The following is a 20,308-nucleotide window of genomic DNA, read 5'->3' as shown; positions in this document are numbered from 1 at the left end:
CCTTAATGAAGTGGCCAGTGTAAGAACCCCTTTTCCTTTTTTGTGATTATGGTCTTGACTTTTTCTTCTTTGAAGTTGGCATAACTCTTATTCTTTGATTGCAGGCCATGCTGACCATGACTGCTGCTCGTGCCCACGCGGGTGCAAGCATCGAGCAGTCCCGAGCGAAGCTTACTGAGGAGCTTCAAGCCGCGGACGCTAGGCACGCTGAGGAGCTACAGGTGGTGACCCAGCAGAAGGATTCCTTGGCCGTGGAGCTGGCAGAAAAGCAAGCCTCTCTGGAAAATGCCAAGAAGCAGAGGGATGATTACCAAGATGCTAGCCGAACCCACTGGCGTGAAGTCAAAATACTTTAGGAGGAGAATCTTGCTAAGGACAGGAGCATTGTTGTCCTTAACAGCCAGGTGGAGCAGCTCAAGCTTACAAATGCCAAGGACTTGGAAAGGTACAAGAATGCGACACTTCGATGTTTCTATGACTTCTGGAAACACAATCAAATTGCCAACTTCGACTACCTTCCAGAGGACGCCAGGAAGGCTGAGCTGGCTCGCTATACTGCTCGGTTGGCTGTTGAAGAAAGGGCCAGGATTCCTGCCTCCCCAGACATTCCGCTGGCCGCCGGAGTGGATGGTGCTGACAATGAAGCTGTAAACCAGGACCCTCCTCAGGATCCTCCGCCTCCTCAAGCTTCATAATTCATTTCTTCTTTTTTAACCATACGACCTACGGGTCGTGATGTAAAGACTATGATTTTCTTTGGTTTTGCTGCATGGGCAGCTTAATTTACTTTTACTTTTAAACAATTACATCCAAGCAGCACTGCTTGCGGTGTAAAATAATTCCCTTTGATATTATAATATTTCTTCTTTATTATAACATCTGTTCGCATGACCGAACTTAGCATAGTACTTTGGCTTGATTTGACAAAATATAAATTTTGAAAAATACTCTAAGTACCGTAGCATGCTTTCACTTATTTTGTTCATGTGTTTACATACCTCTTGGTATGCTTTGCTATCGATGTACCTTATATGCCCCCCAAGTGACTGAGGAGCTTTAGGTCCTTGGTCACTTGCCTTGACCACGACCTGTACGAACATTACTGCTCGGTATAAAATGCAAAACTTATAATACAGCAAGACAACACACGTAATGAACAAATACTTGTAAAAAATTACAAAATTTGGCAAGAACGACTGACTGCGCATAGTCCCTTATAATTCTCGTATTTAAATGGACTAAACATGTCTTTATGAGTGATCTTTAAAAGATCTTATACTTATAAGCGATCAGTCATATAACATGACTAACCCTTTTTCAAAACTTGTAAAAAGTAAAAATTAATACAAGCCAGTCCTTTAAGAAGGACTGTTTACTGATAATACTTGCGCAAGTGTTCTCCATTCCAATAGTGCGGAACGAGATCTCCATTTAAGCGTGGAAGTTTGTATGTGCCTGAATGAAGGACTTCTTCAATTTGGTAAGGTCCTTCCCAGTTTGGTTCGAGTACTCCAGCAGCCAAGTCGCGGGTGTTTAAGAAAACTCTTCGAAGTACTAAGTCTCCGACGTTGAACTTTCTTTCTTTTACTTTAGAGTTAAAATACCGGGCGACTTTTTGCTGGTACGTAGCTACTCGGAGTTGGGTTTTCTCTCGTTTCTCCTCAACCAAGTCTAGGGACTCCATCAATAGTTGGCTATTTTGGTCTTGGTCATATGTGATTCTTCGATGTGAGGGCGGATCTAACTCGACTGGCAACATAGCTTCATGCTCGTATGCTAAGGAAAACGGGGTATGACCTGTTGCTGTTCGATGAGAAGTTCTATACGACCAGAGTACTTTAGGCAGCTGTTCTGGCCATGCCCCTTTGGCTTCCTCTAGCCTTTTCTTCAGGGTATCCTTCAATGTCTTATTCACCGCTTCGACTTGCCCATTTCAACAATGACCAGCAGCCTCTGGCTTTTGTAGAACTTGCCGAAGGGGCTGATCAGTTAAGACTGTGATGGGATGGGCTTGGAAGTAAGGACGTAACTTCCTTGAGGCCAAAATTAAGCAATAGGCTAATCTTTCGATGGGAGGATACCTCAATTCGGCCCCGATTAACCTCTTGCTTACATAATACACTGCCTTTTGTACGCCTTCTTCTTCTCTTACTAGCACCGCACTAGCAGCATATTCGGTGATCGACAGGTAAGTGAACAAAGTTTCTCCATCTATGGGCTTTGATAAGACAGGAGGCTGTGCCATGTGGGCTTTTAAGGCTTGGAAAGCCTGTTCGTAGTCTCCAGTCCACTCGAACTTCTTGTTGCCCCTAAGTAGATCAAAGAAAGGGACGCATTTATCCGTCGATTTTGAAATGAATCTACTGAGTGCAGCAATCCTTTCAATCAAACTTTGCACATCTTTGATTTTCACCGGCGATTTCATATCGATCAGGGCTTTGATCTTTTCAGGATTGGCTTCGATTCCCCTCGAATTGACAATGAACCCCAAAAATTTCCCTGATCCTACTCCGAAGGAACACTTGAGAGGATTTAGCTTCATTTGATACTTATTCAAAACATTGAAACACTCTTGTAAATCCTTCACATGTCCTTCTGCCTTTTTCGACTTTACCAGCATGTCGTCCACGTATACCTCCATGTTTACTCCGATCAACTCCTTAAACATGTGGTTAACTAGTCGCTGGTAAGTCGCACCAGCGTTTTTCAATCCGAAGGGCATTACTTTATAACAATATAACCTTGTATCGGTCTGAAAGCTAGTGTGATCCTCGTCAGGGGGATGCATACTGATCTGATTGTATTATGAGTATGCATTCATGAAAGAGAGGATCTCATGTCCTGCAGTTGCATCAACCAGCTGGTCGATCCTTGGGAGTGGGAAGAAATCCTTTGGGCAGGCTTTATTAAGGTCTGTGAAATCCACACAGGTTCGCCATTTTCCGTTAAGCTTGGGAACCAGTACTGGATTAGAGATCCACAATGGATAAAACACCACCCTGATGAACCCATTCTCCTTTAGTTTTTCAACTTCTTCTTTTAAGGCTTTCGATCTATCTTTATCGAGCAACCTTCTTTTCTGTTGCACGGGTGGAAAGCTTTTGTCAACGTTCGGGACATGGCTTATGACTGCAGGATCTATCCCAGCCATGTCTTTATGTGACCAGGCGAAAACTTCCTGGTTCTTCCTTAAAAATTCCACCAGTGCGTGCTTTATTGTTGCTTCCAAATTTTTGCCGACCTTTACAACTCTGGTCGGAAAATCTTCATCAAGCTGGACCTCCTCAAGGTCCTCGACAGGTCCAACATCTTCCTCAAAATCCCCAAAGCGAGGATCTAAGTCTCTATCCTCACTTTGGGCAACACCCTATTTGGTGACTTCATCACCTGATTGGGCTTGTATATCAATGGCCATTTGCAACCTTTCTGGGGGAGCGCTCCTCGACATTCCCTTCTTGGCCTTAGTAATTGAGGCATTATAGCACTCCCTTGCTTCCCTCTGATTTCCCAACACGTGTCCTACCCCTGCATCTGTTGGGAATTTCATGGCCAGGTGCCATATTGAGGTGACGGCCCGAAGGTCAACCAGTATGGGCCTTCCGATTGCAGCATTGTAAGCCGAAGGACAATCGACTACTATGAAAGTAGTGAGTAATGTCCTGGTAGCGGGCGCTGTACCTGCTGTTACCGGAAGTCTGATCGACCCTGTTGGGGCGAGTCCCTCACCAGAGAAACCGTAAATTGTTTGGTTGCAGGGCTCCAAGTCCTTGACGAAAAACTTCATCCGTTCCAGCGAATATTTATACAGGATGTTAACTGAACTTCCTGTATCGACCATCACTCTCTTTACCATCATGTTGGCAATTTGAACATCCACGACCAGCGGATCAGAATGCGGGAACCAGACATGCTGGGCGTCGCTATCAGAGAAGGTTATTTCACCGTCCTCTGACCGAGCCTTCTTTGATGCCCGGTCCTCCACAGTCATCATCTCGATGTCCTGGTCATGGCGTAGGGTCTGAGCATATCGTTCCCTTGCCTTCCTGTTGTTTCCCGCAAGGTGCGGGCCACCGCAGATGGTGAGTAAAGTGCCAGCTACGGGATCAGGCTGCAAAGGTGGCGAGCATTGGCGTGCAGACGCCTGCTCGTTGCCACCTGGAGCCTCTCATTGGGAAGCCCACGAGGCCCATACGTATCTCCTCAAGTGTCCTTGTCTGATAAGGAACTCGATTTCATCTTTCAGCTGGTTGCACTCATTCGTATTGTGTCCGTAGTCGTTATGAAAACGACAGAACTTGGTGGTATCTCTTTTCGAAATATCCTTTCGAATGGCCGCGGGTCTTTTGTAAGGCACACTGGAACTCGTGGCCTGATACACCTCTGCTCAAGACTCGACAAAGGCAGTGTAGTTAGTGAACCGTGGCTCATAACAGTTGCCCTTAGCGTGCTTATTCTCGGAGGTAGAAGGTTCATTATGGGGTCTCTTCCCCCCATTTTTTCCATTGCCATTGCCGTTCCCGTTGCCTTTACCATTGCCGTTGGGTTTTGACCCATTGGCGGCTTTGGCGGGGTCTTCAGTCCCCTTATCTTTGCCTGGGGTCTTTCCCTCGCTAGCAACGACATCTTCGAGCTTGATGTATCGATCAGCTTGATCCAAGAATTCTTGGGTAGTCTTAACTCCATGCTTCCTGAGGCTACTCCACAGAGGCGTATGATGCCTAACTCCTGCAGTTAGGGCCATCATTTTGCCTTCATCTCCCACTGTTTTGGCTCCAGCAGCCGCTCGCATAAAGCGCTGGATGTAATCTTTCAGTGGTTCTCCTTCTTGCTAGCGTATCTCAACCAGCTGGTTTGCCTCAGTTGGGTGCACACGACCCGCATAGAATTGTCCATAAAACTCCTTTACGAACATCTCCCAAGATACAATACTTGCAGGAGGGATTTTAAAAAACCACTCCTGTGCAGCATCAGAAAGTGTTGCAGGGAAGATCCTGCACCGAGCGTCTTCAGACACTTTCTGAATGTCCATCTGTATCTCAAACTTATTGATATGAAATACCGGGTCACCATACCCGTCAAAGTTCGGAAGTGTGGGCATATTAAATTTACTGGGAGTCTCTGCCACAGCTCCTCTGAACGAAAGGAGTGCCCCTTCTCCTGTTGTACTTGATGTGAGACGTTCTTCCCCCGACCAACTATTGCACTGCTTGGTTCAGGGCATCTATCTGGGCTTGCACGGCTTCAGGAATCACCGGGGCCTCTGCTGCCGGGGGAATGTACTCGTCGTGCCGTTCCCGGCAGTCGTTGAGTACATCCCTTAAGTCTTCGTCTCTTCGCCGTTGCTCGCTTGCTCCGAGCCGGTTAAAGACGTTGTTTTGTTTGGACTGCCCCCCAGCGTTACGTCTTGTTGGTCTTCTCTAGGTGGTGGGCTTCTGCCTCCACCTCTCTCTTCATTCCTCCGACCGGAATTCCCTCTGCCTGAGTCGGCCTCATTATAACCATGGCCATCTCTGAACCTCGATTGGCTATGGTGGGACCGAGTGTCCCCTCGGTTGCCTCCTCGGGCTGAAACTTCCTGAGCGTTAGGGGGAGGCTTGCGCTGGTCGGTAGGTCCCCGTGCATTATCATGCTGTGGGGGGCCCCTGACCCCAGAGCTTATCTCCGAGTTCCTTCTGTTGCCAGAAGGTCGCTGTCCCCTGCTCGGTGGGTTCGGCTCTTCACCCCCTTGGCGTCTAGGACTACGGGGCTACTGCCCGGCCCTATTCTGCCTTGGCTGTGGGGGATTGCCGTGACCAGCCTGCGATGGAGGTTACATCTCAGGATCCCTTGGTGGGACATCATCCTGAGGCACTGGTGGCTGCTCGGGCCTTTGAGGGCTCGTTGGCTGGATCAGAGGGCTAGGATTGGGACCCCTTTGCGATGGCCCATTTGAGGGTTGATCAGGCTATGAGGCAGGTGCAGCCTGATTCCTAGCCAACTGCAGGGCTACTTCGAGGGCTACCATGGCCTCCCTCTGATGAGGGTCCATCTCTGCCTGTCTTTCACTCAATTCTTGGCGCTGGCGCTCTATTTCTTGCTGCTGCTGCACCATAATCTCCGCAACACTTTCTTGACTGGCCCTCAGATTGGCCAATTCGTCTTGCAATACCCCCAGGGTATTTCTCAGCGTTTCGGAGTCCAATTCCTCCTCATCAAATTCCAGATGTGGCTCATTTTCAGCCATGTTCGGAGGAGGAGGTTGAGATGGTGCAGCGCCAGCTGCCTGCCCAGTATTCTTTGTTGTTTTTGCCATTAATGCTTCAACAATCTCGTCTCAAGCTCTCAATGAAAGCACCAGAATATTGACCCTCGATTTGGTCAACTGACACGGAGTCAAATGCTTGATGTGAATAAAGGTGTTGAAATAGATCTAATGGAAAAAATAGTAAACGACACAACAAATTATAGTGGTTCGGCCCCACGAAATGGTAATGAGCTACGTCCACTTAAGCTATTATTGATATTAGTTCTCAAAGGAGTGATCAAAGAACTAGGGTTCTCTGAGTTTCACAGGCCTGAGAGAGATGAATAATACAATTGTAAGATAATAGCTCTAATTCTCTTGTAAGTATAAACTTAAATCAGCCAAAAGTCCCTTCCTTGAGCTATTTCTCTCTATTTATAGGCTCAAGGAGGATTACACGAATTAGTTACAGATATTCTTTCCTAAATAATCGGATCATCATGGATCATGGGAGACAATCTCAGATATGATTACAATTGTACAAGATTATCTCAAAATATATGGAGTATACGACCAGGCTGGTTGTATAGAAACTTCAATTGTTACGTCAGGGGAATCTCACTGGTCGATGGTCGAACAGAACTTCTGCCAAGTGTCAGCCACGTGTTAAAAACGTCTGCCACATCACCCATGTCTTCTTTTTGGATAACACACATAATCACACAAGTAATATAATGATAAGTAAATCGTCTCCACAGGGATTGCAAATTAGAAAAAACAAGCAAAATAATTACTAAACAATTTTAGGAAATTAAAAATCAAGTGGGTTGTTTATAGGCTAAGCAAAATATTAAAATAAAATGGAAATACTGAAATTAAAAACTGAACTGAATAAGAAAATTGAGAGAAATATATGGATTGCAAAATGTACTTGAATTATTGAATTCCCCTATATTATTCATCCTGAACAACTTGCGGACAGAGTGCTGCAGCAATATTCTAGCAAAACTCCCAGGTTAACAAAAATTCATTTAAACACTCATAAAACTTTCCCAAATTTTATGACATTAATTCTTCTACCTAATTAAACATATTCCTATGCAAAATCAGATTTAAGAATGCAAATCAAAGTTTAATTCTCAAAAGTTACACAAGGCAAATAACATATCCCTATGTTACATACTAACATAACCTAACCTAGATTATGACTTGTGTCATCCAAGTTTTCCCCATTACATTTAATCTTTCCAGCATTAAACATAATTAAATAACTTGCCATTGCTGGCCAAACAACAACAAGAAATTAATATAAGCACACTTGAATGAACAAATGAGATTTTACTAGAATAAAGTGCAAGAAATTTATAGACTATAACATAGGGTTCATCAACAATTCAAGCCACCTAAAAATTAGTCCATGACTGAGTTTATAGACATTAATTCACAATCAAAACAGCCCATAATATTCAGATTTAGAATCCAACTCAGAAATTAATAAAATAAAGTGTAGGAAAAGAAGAAAGAACAAATCCAAAATGATGCTTGAGCATTCTTTGTTTGTCCTCCTTCTTCCTTGTTGGTATTCTCAGCTTTTCTCCTATATTTTTTTTTCTGGTCTTCTTTGCCAAAAATGGCTGCTGCCTCCTCTATACGGCTGGAACCTCTTTTTTTATATGTTAGGTTTTTCCCTTCTCTTTCCAAAAGTACCATATTGCCCATTTTTCTCCAAAAACATGAAGTCCTCCTTTTTTCTGATTTTTGTCCTTTTCTCCAATATGCTGACTGGTTCTTTCAGCCCTTGCCACCTCAGCCAAAATGTCAGCTCACCCATTGACTGCCACACGTACCATGTGCCCCAAGATCTGCCTGATCAAAATGCTTCAGGTTTGCTGCAGCAAACCTGAATATTCAGCCAACAACATAATTTCATCAAAATAGATTCATATGCTAGCTCATTCCTTTGTGCAAATATTTATTCATGAAATCATTATCTTTAACCCAATAGCTATTAAAAACTAAAAAATAATTACACTTAATTAAGATAATGAAAACATCAAGGTTAGCTACAAAAACTAAAAATAAACTAACATCACCCATGATTTTTTCACAACATTACTCATCCTCGAGTTATCACACCCCCAAACTTACAACATTACTCATCCTCGAGTGCTGACTCTAAAAACAAAAAACAACTAACAAAAGACACAAACTAAACAACAAAAGACAAGAAAACACAAAGACAAAACACCACAACAATGGACAAACTTTGCTATGCCAATGGTAAAAAGGGGAAGGCTCTCGGGAAATTTTATTTTTGAAAAAGAGAAGCTGAATTTCAATCTTTCACAAGCTTTAAACCGAATTCTTCAAGCATGAATGTTGCTGCCAAAATATGAATAAAGTGTTTCACCCTTTAGTGCATGCATAGCTTTTCCTTAACAATTTCAATCACCAAAAATCAAGCTAGACCTTGGTCCTCAAGCTTAAATAATGTCTCCATAAGTTACTTAGTGATTCCCTCTCCACTAATGTAGACAAACACCACACCAAAGATCAATAGGAATTTATCAAGCTTGTAATGATAGGCTAGGGTGAAGGTAGGATAAGAGAGATAAATTTTGGCTCAAATCACCCTAAACACCTCAATCTTTCTAGGACCTAAATACATAAATGCACACATTAATTTCCCCCAAGGAAAACCCCACAACACAATATAAATCTTGCCACTAGCCTTTATTACTAACATACAAAGACAAAAACTAAAACAACTTTTCCTTTAATTGAAGAGTACACCCCCAAACTTATTTACAAACATACTTACTTTTTTTTTTCTTTTTCTTTTCTGATTTTTTCTTTTTTCTTTTTTTAGATGCTTTGATGCAAGGGAGTGTACTCTTAATTTTTTTTTCTTTTTAGATTCTCTATTTTTTTTTTTATTTTATGAAAATAAACAACTAAATGGCAAGAGTACAAGAAAATTGAGAACACACCCTCCCCACCCCCCCCCCCCCCCCCAAACTTAAAATCAACATTGCCCCAATGGTGAGAACAAGCAAAAGGAGAAAAGGAAATCACTCACCCAATTTTCTCATCCACTCACTCACAAAACCCCCCAAAATGCATAACAAATAAATCCTATAAAGATCAAGGTGCTGAAAGGGTGTGGTGAAAATAGAGGATTATATATATATATATAAAGGTAGGCTAATGAGTGGCTAAGAAAGAAAAATGACACTTAAGCTCAATGGGGTGACTAGTGAGGAAAATGCATACAAGGTAGGCTTCAAAGGCTCAAACGATCCAAAGATGGCCTAAATCATGTCATCGGTGTGGTGTTGTCTAGGATTTCGCCTCAAGGAAAATCACTAAATAATTCTAGAAACTTAAGCTCTCACAAGAAACTAGCTCTTTCTCAGGTGTGAAAAATTCTTAATCAAACTATGCACAAGCTAAAAGAGAAACATTTGCATCAATCAATGGCTAGCAACATTCACATCCAAAGAATTTAGTTGAAAACTCAAGAAAGAAAGACAGTCAACTACAACTTAGATTGATTAAAGAAGTCATCATTGAGCCCCCTAGTTACATATGAACAAAAGCAAAGAGTATCGCTACAAGATTAACTAAACAACAAGGCAGGAACATAACAAGCAAACAAAACACACAGAAGCTTTGACAAAACAATAGATAATAAAGGTAGAAAAAAAGAGAGTTAAAGACAGGAATTAATTACAGAATAATAATAATTACAAATCAAAAGTGGGTTAAAGAAGCTCCCTCCTCCTAGTCCTCGGAATCAGCATCCGAAGGACTAGGGCCATCATGCACAACTGGCGCGGTCCACGCCTCCAGGATGGAGCTGGGGAAGACTGGAAATGCAGCAGTTGGTTTGTTGAAGTTTCGCTGGAGGGACTTGATGAGGGCTACATCCCGCTGCTAAGCATACTTCCAGTAAGCATGCTGTTGATCTTCCATAGACACCAACCAGCCAAGAATCTCCTGCTGCTGGGCAATGAGGTCAGTGAGTGGAACTGGGGGAGGCATGGTGGAGGGCCCAGTGGCTGAGGCAGGTGCACGAGTCTGACCAATGAGAGTGAAATCAATGTCCCGGTGCTCAAAAAGTATATCCTCTATGGAAGCAAAAGGCACCCCAGCTCTAATGCATAGTTGTGTGATGAGTGAGGGAAAGAACAACTTCCTTATCTTCTTCTTGGCACAGCTAGCAAGCTGCCTAGAGATTAATTAGCCTACATTGATACTCAGCCGAGCCAGTATACAATATAATAGGAGCACCCTCTCCTTGGACACCATGGTGTCATGCGTGGTGGGCAGCAATCGACACTTCAAAAAGCTTAACCATACTCTAGCTTCAGGCAAAATGGAGATGTGCAAGAGAGTGCGCACACCGCCAGAAGATATGCACCATTGAGTTTCGGGAGCCGCGACACGCTGCAACGCCTTGTCAAAGTTAGCTGGGGTAGGTGCCAAGATTATTTCATTATAAGCAGCACAGTCAACGCTGGCTAACCCAAAGAGGGCATTAATAGCCTCACCAGCAAAAGAGACAACCTTGCCACGAACCAACACTTCAGAATTCTCAGCGGAGGCTAGGTTGGCATAAAATTATCTCACCAAGGGAATAATGGCATGCTCTGGTTTCTGACAGAAAAGTTCCCAATTGTGTTGCTCAATGACTGTACTGATAAAAGCAGGCACCTCAATAGTGGTAGGCAAAAATCCTCTTTATGGAAACAATTTCTTTGTCTTGACAGACTCATATTTGGCCTTGGCTTGAGCAGAAGTAAATTTTGTGGCAGGACCTGAAGGGGTAGCTGTTTTCTTGGTTTTAGGAGGTGGGACAGCTGTGTGTGTAGGCTGGGGGGCAGCTTTTGTGGTAGTGGAAGTCTTTTGTTGCTTTGGTGGGGGTGCGGTTAATGCTGGTGGGGTAGCTCTTTTGGATTTGGGTCGGGGTAGTTTTGGTGTGGTGGCGGGTGGGGTAGTTTTGGTGGAGGTAGGAGCATTTATGGATGCTGGGGGAGGCAGTAGGAGTGGGATAGTGGGAATTTGTGGGGCCTTTGGTGGGGCAGTGATGGTTTTGGATATCTTTTTGGTTGTTTTGGTTGTTTGTGGGATAGAGGTTGGTGTAGATTTTGGTTTATCTGGTGGTGGGACAGGGGATGGTGGGGTAGTGTTGGGCTTCTTTCTCTATGCTTGTGTTTTAATGGTCATGTTGGGCAAAAAGGCAGCAGCTAAATCACAAGATCACCACACAACAAAAGGAGCACCTGAACAGTAATGCCACAAAATTTCCAACAGAATAGCAGAGCAATATTACCACCCCTAAACAGTAAGGCCACAGATTATCCAACAGAGTTTCCAACAAATCTGTGTGCTCACCAGATCAAAGACTATCAGTAACTCAAATGCCCAGTAATATATATAGCACTATACGGGGACAAGGAAATTAATACCCCATTTTTGAGTGGCTCGGTCGACTGTTGGCATGCTTGGGCTCGAATGCACTGGGTAGGGCTCACGAAGGGAGCTAGGATATCGAGATGGTGTGCGGTGCTGGCTGGGAGATGCCTGACCAAAACGGAAGGAAGGGCTCTCGGATGTGCCTGGGGAGACTCACTCGACTGGAGTCGCGCGCTTGGAACGTGTTAGGGGTCTCACTATAACATGGGAAGAGGCACGGGCCTGTGGGATGTGCACCAGGAGTCGATTGGGCGCTAGGTGCCGAGGCATAGAGGTGCCTGGGTTCAGCTGGGATTGGAGTGGTGTGCCAGGGCGTCTGGGGTCATGGCTCGCTCGGCTGAGGCGCGCGAAGGGCAGGGGCGCCTGGGGTCGTGGCTGCGTCTGGTGAGATTTGGGGGGAGGGGATGGGTTGGGGGAATGGGATACACAGCTGGTGGCTCTCGGACAAGGTGGTGGGAGGCACAGAAATGGCTAGAGTAGGGGCTTGGGTATACACGGCTGGTTCTGGGCAGGGAGGTATGGGGAGTGGGGAAGATGATGATGGGGTATTAGGGTATTTGGGTATATATGGGTATATATATATATATTTTATAGATATAATAAAAATTTTACTGAAATAAATATATATATATATATATGGATTTTGTATAGTTTATAGGCTATACATATATATATATTTTAAATATAGTATTATATATATATGCCTCTGAATGAAACCACGGCCCAGGATTTTTCTCTGCCCAGATTGCTAACATTTTTCCCAAGATTTGCTTCAGCAACCCAAATTTGACGTAACTCTATTTTTTTTCCGGATATTTTTGCGTACACATTGCTGAAGCAAAACTCTCGCAAAACCTTCAGTCTCCAACATGACTTTCAAAACACCCTGTTTCTTGATTTCTCAACACCTGAAACACCAAAATACACATAAAACCACTCCAAAACATCACAATAAAATGGAATTAAAATTACAAAAAATTAAAATTAAAATTAAAATTAAAAATGAAAATAGTTAAACACTCATATGTACATATATATCTATATATATATTTTATTTTATTTTTTCTTTCCTATCTCTTTTTTTCTTTCTTTCTATAAACACTATTATTCTACACTTGCTTCTTTTTGGGTTGTCTTTAAATTAGTGCCTGAATCACTTGACAACCCAAAACAACTCAAACTTTAAGGATCCTCCAAAGTGATGGAGGTCTTCTCGCGGTTGACCTCACCTCCCCAATAATGTTTCAGCCGCTGCCCATTCACTTTAAACTCCCTTCCGGATTGATCTTTGCGAACTTCAACTGCTCCAAAGGGGTAAACTTGCACCACTGTGAATGGGCCAGACCAGCGGGACTGTAATTTGCCAGGAAATAACTTCAAGCGCGAGTTGAAGAGCACTACTTTCTGCCCCTTCTCAAAGACCCGAGCTTGAATTTTCTGGTCATGCCACCTCTTAGTTTTCTCCTTGTACAACTTAGCATTTTCATAGGAGAACAACCTTATCTCTTCCAGCTCATTTAACTGTAACTTTCGAGCTTCTCTAGCAGCTTGGAGATCCATATTCAGTTTCTTAGTTGCCCAATATGCCTTATGCTCCAACTCAACGGGCAAATGGCAAGCTTTCCAAAAAACCAAACGATACGGTGACATTCCCAAAGGGGTTTTGAAAGCCGTTCGATAGGCCCAAAGAGCATCATCCAATCGCTGAGACCAATCCTTTCTACTAGGATTCACTACTTTCTCTAGGATTACCTTGATCTCCTTATTGGATATTTCCGCTTGACTGTTGGTTTGGGGGTGGTAGGCGGTGGCAATCTTGTGCTTCACACTATATTTGGCTAATAAAGCTGCCAAAATCTTGTTCACAAAGTGGGTGCCTTCATCACTTATAAGCGCCCTTGGAGTGCCAAAGCGGGTGAACACATGCTTATGTAGGAATTTCATGACCACCTTGGAATCATTAGTAGGACTTGCCACTGCTTCAACCCACTTAGAGACATAGTCAACAACCACCAAGATATAAAAATTTCCAAATGATGGTGGAAATGGCCCCATGAAGTCGATTCCCCAAACATCGAACAATTCTACTTCAAGGATGCTATTCAAAGGCATTTCACTCCTTGCTGAAATATTTCCAACACGCTGGCAGCGGTCACATCTCTTAGCAAATTCATGAGCATCCTTGTGTTATGAAAAATAATATTGCCTCAATGGAAATGGTAAGATAATGTTACAACTCTATGCAAAATATTACAATGGACAAGATTGATTAAATAAAGTGTTACAACTCTATAACTGAAAATACAAATAAAACAAAGGAAATGAAGAAGATGATGAAGAAGAAGAGAATAGTAAAATACAACTCAAAACAAAAGTTACAAATAAAATAAAGTGTTTGGACCAAATGAAGAGATTACAACTCTTAAACAAAATATACAAGTAAATAAAACAAGAGAATAAGAAGAAGAACAATAGAATAAAAGGAAGAACATAAACCACAAACAAACTCTCACTTACACAACCTAAGTGAAGAGGATTGGGGATCACCAACTTGAACAAGGTTTGAAACCTTTGTCCAAAAGCTTATTTCCCCCTAACTCAAGCACTAAGGGATCTCTCTCAGATTTTGGAAATGCTTTCTGGAATAATCAAGCCTCAAGGTGTTTCTAGCCAAGTGCTCTAGTGGATAGAAAAATGGTGTATCTTACAGGTGAGCATTAGGCTCCTATTTATAGAGTTTAGAGACACCCTTTGAATTTCAAATTCCACCAACCCCCATGGCTGTTACCAATGATTAATTGGGTGTTTTATGGAATTAAAATAGAGATTTGGGAGTTACTTGGCTGTTGGAATCGTTCAAAATTGGATAAAAACCGAAATTATATGAAGCTGTCAGTCTTTAGGGCCGCAGCGCTTATTTCAGGCGCCACGGCCCTCAGTCAATTTCAGCAACACATTTTTTCAGTTTTTTTTCAAAACGTTCCAATTTATTCCCACTTGATTTTGTAACTTCCATACACAATATGGGAGTTAAAAATCACATCTCTATCAGCCATTTCTCATATGGCTTTAAGAAATTCATCTCAATATTGTGTAACAACAAATCTACACAATAATGGGTGATATTTAGGAGTTACAAATTTGTGATGAATTTGTAACACCAAATATGTTACATGTTTGGATATTTCACATATATCCAAATAATGTAACTCTCTATTATATGTTACAATATGTGACACTCTATGTCACATTTATTTAATCTAAAACATTATATTATAAAATAATATAATATTACATTATATTATAAAATAATATAACACCTTGAAGATAGAGGGCCAATAGTACCTCGATTGAAAAACCTTAGCGGCTGTTCTTTGCCCACCAAAATGTCCACCATAAGGAGCTGAATGACAATGCTCTAGTATGCTAGAAACTTCATCCTCAGGCACACAACGCCTCATGATTCGATCTGAACATTGTTTGTACAAATAGGGCTCATCCCAATAATAGAATCTCACATCATGAAAGAACTTCTTGAGTTGCTGCCTATTCAAATCAGCTGGCTGCAAACCACTCACCAAATAGTTGACAAAATTAGCGTACCATGGAGTAGTGGTTTGGTTCACAACCAACAATTTCTCATCGGTGAATGTCTCTTTAATAGGCCCTTCATTTTGCTTTTCACTTCCAGCTTCAAGTCTAGATAAGTGGTCAGCCACTTGGTTCTCCGTTCCTTTTCTATCCCGAATTTCCAAGTCAAATTCTTGAAGAAGCAACACCCATCGAATAAGTCGTGGCTTAGCATCCTTTTTGGCAATTAGATACTTGATCGCTGAATGCTCTGTATAAACCACCACTTTAGTCCCCACAAGATAAGCTCTAAACTTGTCAAAATCAAACACCACCACCAAAAGCTCTTTCTCGGTGGTAGTATAGTTCAATTGGGCATCGACTAATATCTTGCTTGCATAGTAAATGGAATGAAAAACCTTCTCTTTTCGCTGCCCAAGTACAACACCCACAGCAAAATCACTAGCATCGTACATCAATTCAAAGGGGAGAGACCAATCTGGAGCTACAATGATAGGTGCGGTGATAAGAGCCTTTTTTAAAGTCACAAATGCTTCTTGACACTCCTTGGTGAACTCAAATGCTCGATTATGCTCAAGTAAAGAACAAAGGGGCATAGAAATCTTTGAAAAATCCTTTATAAACCTCCTACAGAAGCCCGCATGCCCCAAAAAGCTTCTAATCCCCTTGACTGTAGTAGGTGGTGGCAATTTTTCTATGACTTCCAGCTTTGCTCTATCCACTTCTATGCCCTTATTAGCAATTATATGGCCCAACACAATGCCTTCTTGAACCATGAAATGACATTTTTCCCAATTGAGTACCAAGTTTGTTTCTTCACATCTAGCCAAGACTTGCTCCAAGTTAGCCAAACAAGTGTCAAAAGACTCCCCAAATACTGAAAAATCATCCATGAAGACTTCAAGAGACTTCTCCACCATATCTGAAAATATTGCCATCATACAACGTTGGAAAGTGGTGGGGGCGTTGCACAGCCCAAAAGGCATCCTTCTAAAGGCAAAGGTTCCATAAGGAAAAGTAAAGGTAGTCTTCTCTTGGTCTTCTGGCACGATGGAAATCTGATTATAGCCTGAATACCCATTGAGGAAACAATAAAACTCCTTTCCCGCCAACCGATCAAGCATTTGGTCAATGAATGGCAGCGGAAAGTGGTCTTCACGAGTAGCCTTATTCAACTTCCGATAGTCCATACAAACACGCCACCCTGTTACTTGTCTTGTGGGAATCAACTCATTATTTTCATTAGCCACCACTATGACTCCACCATTTTTAGGAACACACTGAATTGGGCTGACCCAAGAACTATCTGAAATTGGGTAAACAATTCCATAATCAAGCCACTTAATTATCTCTTTTCTAACCACTTCCTTCATGATAGGATTAAGCCTTCGCTGCTGCTCAACATAATTATTACAGCAATCTTCCAACATAATTTTATGCATACAAAATGAGGGACTTATCCCCTTGATATCCGCCATAGTCCAACCAATGGCCCTTGTGTATTTCTGCAAAACAGCCATCAACAAACTCTCTTTTTCAGCTCCTAACATGGCTGAAATAATCACAGGCAAGGTCTCATTATCTCTCAAATAAGCATACTTCAAGTGACTAGGCAAAGGCTTCAACTCTAATTTTGGTGGCTCTTGAATAGAAGGCTTAGGAGGCTTAAAATTCCCTTCCGACAAGTTCAATGACTCAAAAGGCCTCCAAAATTTAGCAAATGGCTGCTTTGACTCCACCCATGTAACTTGGCTTTCTTCCTCTTCACTTAAGTTTTCAAGCTCTTCAAGTGACCTCACCCCCACTCCATCTTTACAAGCTTCCTTATGGAATTTTTCAGCGACAATAGACTCAATTACACTTAGCCTAGAGCATTCCTCAACCTCATCTGGAAACTTCATAGCATTGAACACGTTGAAAGTCACTTGTTGGTCATTCACCCTCATAGTAAGCTCCCCTTTTTGTACATCAATCAAGGTCCTCCCGGTAGCTAGAAATGGCCTACCCAAGATAATAGGAACATCTCTATCTGCTTCATAATCAAGGATGATGAAATCAGCTGGAAAATGAATTTATCAACTTGCACAAGTACATCTTCAATTTTTCCTTCCGGGTGTGCCATAGAACGATCCGCTAATTGCAAAGTGACTATGGTTGGTCTTGCTTCTCCAATCCCCTACTTCTTGAAAATTAACATGGGCATCAAATTGATACTAGCTCCCAAGTCACAAAGTGCTCTACCAACATCTCTACCACCAATAGAACAAGGAATTATGAAACTACCCGAATCCTTTAATTTAGGAGGAATTTTACTCTTCAATATAGCACTACAACCTCCAGTCAACGCCATTATTTCAAATTCACCAAGCCTCCTCTTTTTAGTTAAAATATCTTTCAAAAACTTCACATAGTTGGGCATTTCCTCCAAAGCTTCCACCAACGGTATATTGATGTGAAGTTGTTTCAAAACATCTAAAAATCTCCGGAATTGACTATCTTGTTGCTGCTTTTGAAAGCGCTGAGGAAATGGTGGAGGTGGCTTGCTTATAAGCTTTCATGTAGCATTTTGCGGAGGAATTGCTGCAGCAATTGCTTCAGGATCAGCATTTAATTTTTTTGATTTCATAGCTTTGTCTCCTTTGTCCACACTACTTTGGATTGAACTGGGCTCACTGTTTCTAGTAAAATTATCCTCAGTTAATTCCACATTTTTACCACTCCTCAAGGGAACCGCCTTGCAATGCTCCTTGCCATCTTTTCTTGGATTTTCTGTATCACTAGGCAAGGTGCCTTGTGGTTTATTCCGTAGCTCATTAGCAAGCTGCCCCAATTGAGTTTCTAGATTCCTCAAGGATGCTGCTTGACTCTGAATCACATCATCGTTCTTGGCCATATATTCCTTCATTAAACTCTCCAAAGAGCTTGCATGAGACACTTGTGGAGGAGGTGGTTGAGCTCTTTGTTGTTGTTGAGAAAACCCCGGTGGATATGTAGGCTTATTTTGCATTGGTGCTCCGCTTGAACTAGCTCCTTGACCCCCCATGAGAAGTTTGGATGCTGCCTCCACCCCGGATTGTAAGAATTCGAATATGGGTTATTTCGGTTGGCATTTTGATTCCCTACATAACAAACTGAAGCGGGATTCGAAGGACAACTTTCAAATGCATGCCCATCTCCACAATAAACACAAGATACATCGGCAACTTGTCCCATAGCTGCTGGTTGTACCATTCCCCCCAAACTCATGTTCTTGAGAAGGTTAGTCATTGAAGAAACTTGAGCGGTCAAAGCTGTCAATGCACCAACTTCAAGTATACCAGCCACTTTTCGACTTGTTGAGGCTCTAACATTGGACCATTGATAATTGTTGCTAGCTATCCTCTCCAAAATCTCATAGGATTCATTATAGGACTTAGAGAGAATAGCCCCATTGGCTGAAGCATCTAACACCATACGAGTGGAAGAATTGAGCCCATTGTAGAAAGTTTCCATTTGTATACAATGCGGGATCCCATGGTGTGGGCACTTTCTCAATAACTCCTTGAATCTCTCCCAAGCTTCACAGAATGATTCATCTTCCAGCCGCTGAAATGACATGATTTCATTGTGAAACTTGGCATTTTTGGTAGGGGGAAAGTACTTCATCAAGAATTTTTCAGCCAACTCATTCCATGTAGTCACCGAGTCGGGAGGAAGGGTGTTGAGCCAAGCTCTAGCTCGATCCCTCAAAGAGAAAGGGAACAATTTCAACCTTAGGGCCTCATAAGTCACTCCTTGTAGCTTGAAAGAATCACTCACCTCCAAAAATGAACGAAGATGAAGGTGAGGATCCTCAGTGGGCAGCCCACTAAATTGACCCACTGTTTGCAACATTTGGAACATCACGGGCTTTAACTCAAATTGGGGTGCTTAAATTTTAGGCCTAACAATGCCTGGATTAAGCTCATTAAACATGGGGGCAGCATACTCCCTTATGGCTCTCTTTCTATCATCAATCATAGCAATTGTGTTAGTGACATTATTAGCACCCTCAACTCCTTCAACCTCTTCAGCCATATTAAGGCGATTTTGATCCCGTTGTTCCCTTAGTTTTCTTCTAATTGTTCTTTTAATTTCAGGGTCAATAGGAGCTAGTTCAATGTCTTCTTGCTCATTCATATAGTAAATCACCTGAGAAAACACAAGAGCAAGCAAACAAAGTCAGCTCAACAAAGAAAAAATAAATTGCAAGTAATTGATTTTACAAGAATTTCTAATTTCAATTCCCCGGCAACGGTGCCAAAAACTTGTTGTGATAAATTTAATATTTGATTTTAAATACGCAAGTGCACGTAATCACACAAGTAATATAATGATAAGTAAATCGTCTCCACAAGGATTGCAAATTAGAAAAAATAAGCAAAACAATTACTAAACAATTTTAGGAAATTAAAAATCAAGTGGGTTGTTTATAGGCTAAGAAAAATATTAAAATAAAATGGAAATACTGAAATTAAAAACTGAACTGAATAAGAAAATTGAGAGAAATATATGGATTGCAAAATCGACTTGAATTATTGAATTCCCCTCTATTATTCATCCTGAACAACTTGCGGACAGAGTGCTGCAACAATATTCTAGCAAAACTCCCAGGTTAACAAAAATTCATTTAAACACTCATAAAACTTTCCCAAATTTTATGACATTAATTCTTCTACCTAATTAAACATATTCCTATGCAAAATCAGATTTAAGAATGCAAATCAAAGTTTAATTTTCAAAAGTTACACAAGGCAAATAACAAATCCCTATGTTACTTACTAACATAACCTAACCTAGATTATGACTTGTGTCATCCAAGTTTTTCCCATTACATTTAATCTTTCCAGCATTAAACATAATTAAATAACTTGCCATTGCTGGCCAAACAACAACAAGAAATTAATATAAGCACACTTGAATGAACAAAGGAGATTTTACTAGAATAAAGTGCAAGAAATTTATAGACTATAACATAGGGTTCATCAACAATTCAAG

The 20,308-nt window shown here is 41.8% G+C and overlaps 1 non-coding gene across 1 annotated transcript; it reads left to right on the top strand.

Moving 5' to 3' along the window:
• The first annotated feature begins 18,800 nt into the window (after window positions 1–18,800).
• LOC133802920 (small nucleolar RNA R71) lies at window positions 18,801–18,906 on the top strand. Its single transcript, XR_009877663.1, has one exon. It is a non-coding gene; the product is annotated as a small nucleolar RNA R71 (small nucleolar RNA).
• The last annotated feature ends 1,402 nt before the right edge of the window (window positions 18,907–20,308 follow it).

Source organism: Humulus lupulus, chromosome 9 (assembly GCF_963169125.1).
Source record: "Humulus lupulus chromosome 9, drHumLupu1.1, whole genome shotgun sequence".
NCBI lineage: Eukaryota > Viridiplantae > Streptophyta > Magnoliopsida > Rosales > Cannabaceae > Humulus > Humulus lupulus.
This window is presented reverse-complemented; position numbering and strand designations above follow the sequence as displayed.